The 12701-nt window shown below is 44.3% G+C and overlaps 1 long non-coding RNA gene across 2 annotated transcripts; it reads left to right on the plus strand.

Moving 5' to 3' along the window:
• Positions 1–102: 102 nt before the first annotated feature.
• LOC116148081 (uncharacterized) lies at positions 103–10065 on the plus strand. 2 transcript variants are annotated; one of them, XR_010377536.1, is made up of 3 exons: positions 103–695; positions 6433–6609; positions 7318–10065. It is a non-coding gene; the product is annotated as an uncharacterized LOC116148081 (long non-coding RNA). The 2 variants fall into 2 exon arrangements; XR_004131547.2 differs by lacking the exon at positions 103–695 and adding an exon at positions 1039–1156.
• The last annotated feature ends 2636 nt before the right edge of the window (positions 10066–12701 follow it).

Here is a 12701-nt window from a genome sequence, read left to right on the forward strand (position 1 = left end):
CCCGCCCACCGCGGGGGCATAGAGGCCCCGCCCCCTCCGAGGGGGACCAATCGGAGTACGGGGTGCTGGTGGAGGGGGCGTGTCCCTCTGCCCTCTCGGCAACCTGCTGGGACCCGGCTGTTTATCCACCTTCCTCCTGCGCCGCGCGGCTCCGTTCTGCAGGTCTGTCAGGATTGCGAAACCGTCCTAAACGGGATATTTGTTTTGTTTGACAGATGAAAAAACGAAGGCGTAGAGTAATTAGGCCCTCTGCCACGTCATACTATTAGGAAAGAACCAGCCTCTTCACACGCACCCCTTCCTTTGGTGCCTTTGGATATAGGTATCTGGCATCCGAGAGGAAATGCTGAGTTTTCTACATATGCTCTTTTCTGTTTACTTCACTCTCCACACCAAAGAGCAGCAAGCGTCCCGGTGGGAAGGAGAGAAACCCCACAGTTTCACATCTTATAAACTACTCCTGGCCCAGGAGCCTCTCAGAGACACTCGGGGAGGGTCAGGATTCTGTGCACGAATTTGGACTCATCGAAGCCAATCGTGGGCCAAAGTCATCAGGCTTGAGGGCAGTGGTTTCACAAATGTCTTGCCCTTGCTGACCCCTCACTCCATGTAAGGGGCATTTCTTTTTGCTCCTCCAAAGAAAGTCCCTTCCATTCCTTCAGCGGTGCTTCCTCTTTCTGATACTCTGCGAATTGGTAAGTAAGCTCATACCACCTGACATACTTTCTTTAGAATTGTAAGCTTCGGTCACCTCTCCTCAGAGTGAGTCCTAATCTTTCTGGCCTGGCCCCCAAGCCCCACATTCATCGTTGTTATAAATACTGCGAGGTGGTGCTGGCGCGGGAGTGTCTCTGCTCGTAAAGCCGGCTCTGGCGAACCTGGCCCTCTGAGGCTGAGCTGTTCAACAAAGGTGAAGTAACCTCACTCAGCTGCCCCGGGCCAGTCAGGTGAGCAAGTGGGAGGGGCCACAGGTGTGCGAGCCAAAGCCCCGCCTCCACTTCCTGTCTCGAGCTCCGCCTCCCCATAGTCAGCCTGGAAGGTTCTGAGGCTGCTCAGGCAGAGCTCGGGTTCGGAAGCAGGACCACTTCCTCTGAGTAGGAGTCTCCAGCTCCCTCTGGTGGCCAAAGGGTGTTACACACACTGCTTGCACCTTCAGGTAAGAAAGAGGGTGAACACCTCAAAGTTGGTTTCCTTTTTAACAACTGAATTTAGGAGAGCTTCAAGCTAGATGGAAAACTTAAGTGGGAAGCATTTCAGAGGAGGAAAATCAGGTTTATCATTTTCAGAACAAATATTTAATACGAACAGTTTGAGTGCCTGCCAATTACCAAGAGTTCATCCTCAGTCTGTTAGGGAAAGAGCATATGGAGTTTCAGATTTGGACTTAAATCTTAGTTCTGCCACTATCAAGTCATGTTCCTGTGGGAATTTCATTTCACCTTTTTGGACCTCTGTTTTCGTTTCGAAAATGAGACTTTGGATTAGATGATATCTGACACCTCTTCTGGCTCTATGTACTATTTTTCTGTTAACATGCAAAACAAGGGCCTTTTTTAGGTTTCAGAAAATGAATAATTTTTTTGCAGGAGGACTAAAAAATACTTTTTGTTTACTGCTGTGCCAGTATTGCTATATGAAACAACAATAAGCCCTATTGTAGCCCCCATTATAAAACATGTGCCTAGAACTGGGTCTCATGCGTCAGAGCATTAGAATGAGATCTACAAACCCTCCAGCTTGAAGCACCTCCTCTCGGTGTCTGTCTTTGCACTGGCTGTTCCCTCTGCTCCAAACCCTCCACCCTCAGCTATGGGCATAGCTACCTCACTCACATCCGAATCTCCACTCAGATGTCACTTCTCAGAGCTGCCTTCTTGACCACTCTTTCCAAGAGGCCTTCCTTGATTGCTCCTCCATTGAACAACCCTGTTTATTTCTTTCATAGCTTGAGTTTCTGGCAGGTGTTCTGGATAACTTCATCAGGTCAAAAGGTCACATTCCATCCAGGCTGAGACATGCATAAGTCACACTTCCTTAACGGCCTCCTGGCTGATTTTAGAGAGCTCTCTTAGCAACACCAACTCTATTTTTATTTTCCTTTCATGTAGTAAACTTAGATGTGTCCTTTCACACTACAAACAATTCAAACCTCTCACATCTAAGTTTATTATAAATCTAAATTCCACTTGGATTTCAAGAAATGTCATTTTGTTTGACAGGAGGCAGATACATGGCATGTAGAGGTAAATTAACCCCCTTTCATCGTGCTGCCTCCAATGCCCTGGAGGGGCTGTGGGTTACTGAATAACTGCTAGGAAAGCAGAGGAATGCTTAGGGACAAAGAACACAGGCAGGGCTGGCTCCCAGCCTCAGCCCAAGAGAAACATGCCTGACTTCCTACAACATAACAGAACCCCAGGGAATTCATTTCAGTACTTCATGTGCTGGATCTTTCTTAATAAGATGCTGACATTTCTTGAAGAAATCAACTTCAATTTTGATTTTTTTAAATGTTAACCAATGGCATCCTCATAGAAACTCAACAATATTGGAGGTCTGTACAATTTTTTTTTCAGTCTCTTAGCAGCAGCCTGGAGAGCTCTGTCTCCTTCAGCTTAGTGGGACTACCCTCCCCTTTAATATTTAAATTAAAATGTCTCATTTACTGGGCTAGGAAACTCAGCATTTCCTCGCAGAATAACTAAGACTTCTCAGGGGATTTATTTCTTGTGATAGTTTGCTGCTAAATTCCTGATGGTGCTTGAAGTTTTCTCTTCTTTTTGTCCTGACTTAACTCCACAAACTTCTCTTGATCCCCCACCCCATAACAAACACCACTTACCAAAAGTGTAACAAGTTTTTGTTGAAGATTTGGGAGTGGAGCTACATTGCTAGGTACCAGAGCAGGTTAGTTTAAATTAATTATTTGAATCTCTTTTTCTAGAAAGTTTCCCAGCCTGCTTCAAGAAACTTTAAATTCTTTTCTCTTTAAAATGTACAGTAATTGCACTTAAGGTCTTTTCCTAGCCCAGCCACCCTGATGTGAGGCTATTTTCCCCCAATAAAATGACTTTCTAAGATGATGTGAATTAAAATACACTTCTTTTTCTAATGAAATTCTGGGGCCCGTTTTTAAACTAGTAGGTTTTTCCCCCCTCCTTCACATTCATAAAACTACGAAGGGAAACTCTTGAGCAGTTACACAATGTATACGGATCAAATAAATTTTAAGCTTTTTGGTTGAAAGCATCTTATTCCTTCATACCTAGAAAGGGAGGAAAAATAGAAGCATTTAAATGGGCCAAGGGTTATCATGTATGCTATCTGGGGTAGATGTTAAGCTGTCCCCTCAATATTTCAGGCTGTCTGCAGTATTTCAGGGAGGTCTGTAGTTGACCGACTCGGGGTCGGTGGGGACATCTGACTAGTTCTGGCCAATGAGATATAAGAAGAAATGATACGTATCACTTCCATGCCGGTGTAAGACCTGCTTTCCCTCTACTTAGGCAGCTTGCAGTGTTCCAGATTGAGGCTGCTCTGTCCACCTGGACCCTGAAGCATTATAGAGCGGATCCCCCAACCCCGACCCCAAGTTTATCTGCAGTGAACACAGTGAACACGTATTATGATTGGGAAATATGAATGGACCTTTATTGTTTGAAGTCACAGAGATTTGAGTGCCATCTGTTACCCCAGCATAACTTAGCCTATTTTGACTCTTAAACTGTCACGTTACAATTCTTGCCAAAACCCGATGGAGTAGGTATTATTATCTGCATTTTAGTGATGTGATTTCCTCAGGTCATAGAGCAAATCAGTGACAGAATCCGTTTTCAAACCCACATCTGTCTGACCCAATGCCTGTGCTCACTACCCTGCGTCAGTAGTTACATTTATTAAACTTTTACTTCCTGTTGAATGTCCTTACAAACTGTTTCGTAGCTTTTATAAATTTCAGATTCTGCTGTGCGGTGATACCAAGAAAATAGCATCGTAGAATTTTTACTATATATTATTTCATTTGATTCTTACAGCAACTCTCCGCATTAAGCAGATTCTTCTTAGCTTCATTTTACATATGATCCAAATGAAGCCCAGGGCCCCTAAGGGACTTGTCCCAAGGGAGGTAGATATTAGAGGACAGAGCCAGGTCTCGTACTTAAGTTTTCTGACTCATGTGCAGTGCCCTTGCTAATTCTGGGTACCTTTCAAACCAACTACGTTTCCTTCACTGTACGCATAAGGTCAGTGAAGCAACTAACGATGATTTCATTTATTCTTTCATTCGTCCACCAAATACTTATTGAACAACACCTATGTGCCAAGCATACTTCTTAAACCAAATCTGTTGATAAATTCTGGAAGGAGTAGGTTAGGAGAAAAAAGACAACCAGCTTCCAGGAAGAAGTTTAAAGGTAAGAAGTAGGGGGCAGAAGGGGGCGGGGTGGGAATTGGTGCCGGAGCCAGTTTGTACCAACCCCTAAGAGCTGATTCTGCACATCTCTTCTTATCTCTGAGTTCAGTGACTTTGCAGCAGCTTGAGATTGGCCACGTTAGAAGTATTTACACCATGGAATTTGGCACATGCTATAAATCCGGGTTTTGTTTTATTTTGTCTCCCCTGGATTGCTGATTGTAAATCACCTCTACATTGATGGCGACTTTGCATGAGTGATGGCCTTTGCCCTAGGACTGGGGAGTGGAAAATGTGTATGATTTTTTCTGTCTGGCTTCTTTCATTCAACATAATGTTTTCAAGGTTCATCCATATGGTAGCCTGTATCAGTACTTCATTCCTTTTATGCCTGAATAATACTCCATTGTACACGTGTAACTACAGTTTATTTATCCGTTCACCTGTTAATGAACATCTGGGCTGTTTCTGTCTTTTGACTGCTGTGAATAGCGCTACTATGAAGATTCCCGTACAAGGATTTGAGTGTCTATTTTCAATTTTGGGGGGTGTAGACCTAGGAGTAGAATTTCTGGGTCATGTGGGAATTCCATGTTTAACTCTTCTGAGGTATCACCATGCAGCTTTACATAGCAGCTTCCCCATTTTACATTCCCAGCAACGTAGGTGAGTTTCAGTTTCTCCACATCCTTACCGACACTTGTTACTTTCCGTATTTTGGATTCTTGTCATCCTAGTGGGTGGAAGTTTTAATTTTCATTTCCCTAGTGACTAACAATACTGAGCACCTTTTCACGTGATTTTTTTGGCCTTTTGTATATCTTCTTTGGAGAAGCACAGACAAAAATTCTAGTGAATTCATTCCCTTACTATGCAGACTGTAGCCCTCTGGACTTGACCAAACAAATCAAATATTTTACTTCCATAATCTCAGGTATGGTGCCAGCTGCCAGTACTTACTAAGAGAATAATGTCTTATGGAAATATGACTTTTTATCAGGTGTGATTGTCCAACAAGTCTGCTGGTTAATTGGTATTTAATACCACCTTTGAGCTCTCTTTTTCACTTACTCCCAGTAAGCTACCATCTAGATGTGTCTGAAACAGCTTCAGATTTCCTGCCATCCTAACCCCTTCTCTTCTCTTTACCAGGGGGTTCAGGCAAAGGGCAGTAACGCAATCCTCACTGGGTATTATGGCTTGAATTGTGTCCTAGCCCCAAAACTTCATAGCTTGAAGTTCTAAACCCCAGTACCTCAAAGTGTGACTTGATTTGGAAATAGGGTCCCTGCAGATGCAATTAGTTAAGATAAGGTCAAAGTGGAGTGGATAAAAATGTCTCACCAGTAAATTTGCTTCCTCCAAGTCTTGTGGGTTTCTGCTTAATCTGTGAACCCTTGGAAATAGTTTTAATTCTTCTATGTCTGGGCACATCCAGAGCAAAACTATGTTTTTCAGGTATTCTGAAGGTTCAAAATATACTCAATGGCCTCTCAGTCAGATCACACCCATTTTGCAGCCAAGAATCTTCTCAACTTAAATTCCACCTAAGTTTAAGACGTGGAAGAGGAGGAAGGCATCAACGCCTGACTCTGTAGTAAAAAGAGGAACAAGGCAGTGGGGTCAGGGCAGTGGAGGTTCGGCTGTCACTCTGCAACTGGACACAAAACCCTGACTGTCAGTCAGTTCACAGCACAGGGAAGAAAAGGAAAAGAAGGGTCAGTTGGTCACTCAGTGCTTTAAGCCTGGCTGCCCCTTCCCAACCTGAAAGGAAGCAGTGAGGCCCAGTCACTAGGATACTCTGTACCCTGGAACTGACAGCCCATTTAGTGACCCCTGCATCACCAGCTTGTAGACCCTCCCTTGCCTCGACCTTGGGAGTCGATGAAATGGCTTGGCTAGACCCTTTTTATTCCTTGCAACCCCTCTCTCTCAGCATACAATTCAGGCCCTAAACTTGATGGAAACTGTGAGTTTATATCCATCTCTTTCTTGTTGTGTACCTCCCTTCCTCCTAGGTTCTTCCTCACAAGAATGTCAGTGACTCCTTCCTTGGAAGGGTTTCAGTAAAGCCTCTGGGCATCTAGAGATCGTCCCAGGACTGGCGGTACCCTCGGCTCCAGAGAACAGCCTGCGTGCCGGCCCGTTCAAAGGCAGAGCGGCCTCTGTTCTGGAGTGTTGTGGAGACGTCTCAGGTCAGATTTCCCAGGAAACAGATTCTGAAACAAATCTTTGCATGCAGTAAGGTTACTGGGAGCGACTTGGGAATCAACACATAAGGGAAGTGAAGAAAGCAGGATTGGGCAGAAGGAAGAGTTGGGTTGTGATACAGTCACAACAAAAGACTCAGGCGATCTGATGGAGAGCTCTGAACCTGGGATGGGCCTTTCAGACTGTCCTGATTGTTTATAGTCTCCACATCAACTTGTCATTAGATGTGGGAACAGAGTGGGAGGGTATAGCTCAGTGGTAGAGCGTGTGCTTAGCATGCACGAGGCCCTGGGTTCAATCCCCAGTACCTCTGTTAAAACAAACAAACAAACACACAAATGTGAGAACAGGACCATGGAGAAGGCAGGACCTTCTCTGCTGAAGGCCATCTCGGAAGCAGGGCTCAGAAGCAGACTGTCAGCTGGCAACTCTCTCAGCAGCTGGGGAAATGAGGGCTTCATCCTGAGCAGGCGAGGAGGGACTTGGGCAGCACACAGAGCCTCCACCACAGTCCAGCCCTTGGACTGCTTGAATCTGCTTGATTTGTGTGAACTTTGGAAGCAGTTCTTTGAGGATTCTTCTCGCAAGGTTTTTCCCTGGGGAACTTAGAAGAGGATGATTAGGGGGACAAACGATGCTTCAGTGGGTCTCAACTGCTGCTCATAACTTCCCTCTTCTACTTTCTGTTCTAGATTTCCTCTAGCTTCCTTCCTAAGCATCTCTGCTGGTCCAGGTGGCTTACCTGGTGGGATGACCTAGCCCCTTACCCTGAGGGGTCTGAGTCCCTGATTATAACGCCCTTCTTAGGCCATGGCTGCTGCATTTGCCAATTTATCAGCAGAGTTGGTCAAGGGAGAACCAAGTGATGTCCAAATGGATCACCTGCACACCAGCCATATTCTTCTCTACTGTCACCACGTAACAGCAGACTCATCTCCTCCTAATGATCAGGGTCTTTTCCTGCTGGCCTCTCAGCGTGAGATACCCAGGGTGCTGGGTGGAAACATTCACTCTCTGGGAACCAAGACCTCTAAATCTGCAGAGCCCAGAACTGTGGGGCAGGAAGTGGAAACCTGGAGTGATGTTCAGTGGGACCTCTCATTTATACACCGTGTTCTCCAGACCCAAGCACTCTACCTGCTGGGGGCATGGCACCATGTAATGACAGGTGAGGGAGTACGTACTCTGTCCGGGAGGATAGCTCCCCATCCTCATATGGTGTCAACTCCAGCCTAGCACCTCAGCTGTGCCTTCAGGAGGACGTTCCATTGCTCCATCAGGATGGTGTTTTCTGGGTATTCTGGTATGTGAAGGACCAGTGGATCCCATAGTCATGGGCTCACTTCTGTATCTACTGTGCTGTAAAGTGACCCTCTGGTTCCAGTGCTATGTTATAGGAGATCTCACGTCTGTGGATGAAACACTTCTGGACTTCCACTCTTCCAGAAGATGGAATATTAGTTTTCCCTATTCCTGCCACTATGTACAACCCAAAACTCAGACATAAGAAGACTCTGAAAGGTGGAGAACAAGTATCTGACTAGCTGGAGGCCCTGGGATCTGAGGAACAACACAGTGGTGAGTCCCCTGAGTTTTCTTTTTTTGTCTCATGTATCCCAGACCTGGAGCCCAAGAAACTGGCAACCTGGAAACACAAATGTACATAGACCAAAAAAAGCCCCAATGAAAGTCTGCTTCTCTTTAGTCAAAGGCCATGAAAGGAACATTCTAGCAAAGCGGAAAACTTTTAGATGATAATTTCTCTACTTCAGGACCCCCACACCCAAACACACACACACACACACACTCACACACTAAGGCTCTACCCATGCCAGCAAAAGCAAATGGGACCCCTCCCGCCCTTACCAGGCCATAATCACTCCCCGCCCCACACCCACCAGGGTAATGCCAGAAAGTAGAGCTCATGTGTTAAGGCAAGCCTTCCTGTGTATTAGCCACGTCTTGCTCATACAGTCTGAATAACACGATGTCATCTATAAGGTGGACCAACGTGATGACCGTGCAGCGTGGCCAGAATCCAGGTCCCCTGTTCTACATTATAACAGAAGGAGGGGAAGTTCTAGAGCAGTAACAGTGTACACTGTTGACTATTCCACATGATGAGAACTGTTTCAGATTCTCCTTTCTGATTGGGCTAGAAAGGAACGCACATCCCTGGCCACGTATCATGTGCAAATCAGTGTGAATTCACTCTAGCAAAACAGCACACGTGGCACAGAACCCACAGCTGAAGGTGCACCTTGGTAGAGCGCTCTGCTGTCTACTGGTACCCTCCAGGGTCCCTCTCAGGCCAGAGGGAGAAGTTAATAGACAGGTGTTAGGGAGCGCCAGCGTACACCCTCCAGCTTTTTAAGGATGGCATGAATCACTGCTATCTTCCCCCAGGATGTGATATTGTTTTTGATTTACCGTCTTAGACGCGGTGGGGTGACAGTTTCAAGGGTTTGATTTGGGCCATCCCTGCTATGATAACCTCTACATGTGCAGGCCGAGGTGAGGTTTCTGCCAACCCTCAGTTTGTTTATTTCAAATTACACATTTGAGGCTGGGGAAATGACCACTGGGAAAGTCTGTAGACCCCAGGAGACCAGCTGTGAGCTGGACCGAGGCCAGGAGCACTTATTACCTTGTCCCCACTCATCCCTGCTGTAATGGAGGCCCACAGTAACACTTTCAGTTTCCAGGTTTCGATATCAACTTGGACCCTGTATCCTCAAAATACCTGGATACTACTCTTTTCTCAGTGCACAATTACCCAACTAAATAGCTCTTACTTTTTAGGGAGGAAGGACTAGGGGGATCATTGCCATTTATACTTGCCGTGATGGTACAAGGCCTTCCTCCTAAGGATTCAGCCGTCCTGGAATTAGCAGGTTCTAGATCTAAAAACTGGCTCAGGTCTGAAAATAAAAAAAAAAAAAAAAAAAAAAAAAAAAGATTTCTAAATTTTTTTGTTGTGGTGGCTGCTCTCAGTCTCCTAATGACCTACTTTAAAAAAAATTATTGTGTAAACTCTCTAATGGGGGTAAACTTTTTTATTATTATTAAAACTTTTTTTTTTTTTTAGAAGAGTTTTAGGTTCACAGCGAAATTGAATGGAAGGTACAGAGATTTCCCATATATTCCCCACCCCAACACATGCATAGCCTCTGCTATTATCCACATCCCCCGCCGGAGTGCTACATTTGTTACAATCAATGAACCTACATTGACACATAATCACCCAAAGTCCATAGTTTGCTTTGGGGTTCACTGTTGGTGTTGGACATCCTTTGGGTTTGGACAAATATATAATAACATGTATCCATCATTGAGGTATCACAGAATATTTTCACTGCCCTCAAAATCCTGTGCTCCATCTATACATCCCTCCCTTGCCCCCACCTCCCCAACCCCTGGCAACCACTGATCTTTTTACTGTCTCAGTAGTTTTTAAAATATTTTATTTATTATTGCATTACTTTATTATTATTTATTTTGGCAGGAGGGGGAGGTAATTAGGTTTATTTATTTTTGGAGGAGTTACTGGGGATTGAACCCAGGACCTCATGCATGCTAAGCATGCACTCGGCCACTTGAGCTATATACCCTGCCCCCCCGTCTCGGTAGTTTTGCCTTTTCCAGAATGTCGTATAATTTGAATCATACAGTATGCAGCCTTTTTAGATTGGCTTCTTTCACTTAGTAATATGCACTTAAGTTTCCTATCAAGTCTTTTCATGGCTCGATAACTCATTTCTTTCTAGCCCTAAATACTATTCCACTGTCTGGATATGCCACGATTAATTTATCCATTTACCTGCTGAAGAAAATCTTGGTTGCTTCAAAGTTTGGGCAGTTATCAGTAAAGCTGCTGTAAACACCTGTGTGCAGGTTTTTATGTAGACATAAGTTTTAAACTCCTTTGAGTAAATACCAAGGAGTATGATTATGGATTGAATGGTGAGAGAATGTAAATAATCCTCATTCCTCCCTCCCATCCCTTGTAGCGTTGCCGTCATTCATTGCACTTACATAATAAGCGTACATAAGCGTATATATAATACATATACACATTAGCATGCATAATCAAATGCATTGTTAGTATTATTATTTTGAAGTTATCCGTTAGATCATTTAAGAACAAGAAAAGTAAGTTTTTATTTTACCTTCGCTTATTCCGGCTTCAGTGTTCTTCCTCACCTTACGTAGAGCCAAGATTCTGACCTACATTGCTTGCCTTCCTTCTAAAGAACTTCTTGAATGTTTCTTGCAGGACAGCTCAACTGGCAACACATTCCCTCAGTTTTTGTTTGTTTGAGAAAGTCTTTATTTCCCCTTCACTTTTGAAGGATATTTTCACAGGATTTACAGAATTCTAGGTTGGCGGGGTTTTTCTCCTCTCGATACTTTAAATATTTCACACCACCTTCTTCTCGCTTGCCTGGTTTCTGAAGAGAAGTCAGATGTAATTCTTATATTTGCTCCTATATAGTTAAGTTGGTTTTTCTGTCTGACTTCTTCCAGGTATTTTTCCTTTATCTTTGATTTTCTGCAGTTTAAAAATAATATACCTAGGTATCGGTTTTAGGGGGATTTATCCTGCCTGGTGTTCTCTAGGCTTCCTGGATCTGTGGTTTGATGTCTGACATTAATTTGGGGGAAATTCTCAGTCATTATTGTTTCAGCTATTTCTTCTGTTCCTTTCTCTCTTTCTTCTCCCACTGTATGTATGTTATACCTTTGTAGTTGTCCCACAGTTCTTGGATACTCTGTATTTTTTTCAGTCTTTATTCTCTTTGCTTTTCAGTTTTTTGGGGGATTTATTGATATATCATCTAGCTCAGAGATTCTTTTCTTGCCCATGTACAGTCTACTAATAAGGCTAACAAAGGCATTCTTCATTTCTGGTACAGTGTTTTCATTATAGTGTTAACATTTCTTTTGGGTCCTTCTTAGGATTTCCAGCTTTCTGTTTACATTGCCCATCTGTTCTTGCATGCTGTCTACTTTATCCATTGGAGCCCTTGTAATATTAATCGTATTTGTTTTAAGTTTCCGGTCTGATAATTCCAGCATCCCTGTCATGTCTGGTTCTGGTGCTTTTTCGGTCTCTTTAGATTGTGGGGTGTTTTTTGCTTTTTAGTACGACTTGTGATTTTTCTTGTTAGCTGGACATGATGTACTGAGTAAAAGGAACTGCTGTAAATAGGCCTTTGGTAATGTGGTTGGGGGGGTGGGGAGCGTTCTGTAGTCCTATGATTAGGTCTCAGGCTTTCAAGCCTGTGTCTCTGAACTGTGAACTTGACAAGAGTTTCTTAGTTTTTTTCCTGCTCCCTTAGGTGGGACAGGATGGCTAGAGTGAACTAGAGTTGAGTACTTCCCTCCCCCAGGTCAGTTAGGCTCTGAATACTCCAGCATGTTAGGCTCTGATTAACTTGTTTCCCCTGAGGGCAGACCTTGTTAAGAAGAAGAGAATGTTCTGGCATGTTTCAGGAGGGTTCCTTTTTCCGTCCCCTGCAGAGAGCCAGAGGAGATTTTTCTTTAATATTTGCTATGGGCACATGGTGGAGCATGGTTACTCTTGCAGTATTGTAGGGTCCCCTACACCTGGGTACCCCTGGAGTCTTTAACTCACAGAGTTGTCCACACTGAGCCACCATGCTTCATCAATCACAGTTCAGATTCTCCTACCTGGACACCAGCTCCAGAGGCCATCTCAGCCCCTGACTCTGCTCTTGGAAGCTGCGACCTCCTGTATTCACCTGCCTGCCTCTCCAGTCTAGGGGCAGCCATTTCCCCTGTGTTCTCCCCTCCCGGACAGATCCAAGAAGAGTTAATTTTTCAGTCTCTTACTTGTTTTTAGGACAGAGTGGCAACTGCTAAGGTCCTTATATGAGGAACCAGAAAACAGAAATCTCTCATCCGGTCTTGATTTCTTTTGGTTGCATAGATGGAACCAGACCATTGTTGACTGTCTGTGTGTTGTACCCCTCAGGACATCATCTTCTAGTCACTATCGCAGTAGTGTTGCCGAATGCAAGTTCATGTGCCCGATGCACTGTGAGGCCAAAGA

This window comes from Camelus dromedarius, chromosome 23 (assembly GCF_036321535.1).
Source record: "Camelus dromedarius isolate mCamDro1 chromosome 23, mCamDro1.pat, whole genome shotgun sequence".
Taxonomy (NCBI): Eukaryota; Metazoa; Chordata; class Mammalia; order Artiodactyla; family Camelidae; genus Camelus; species Camelus dromedarius.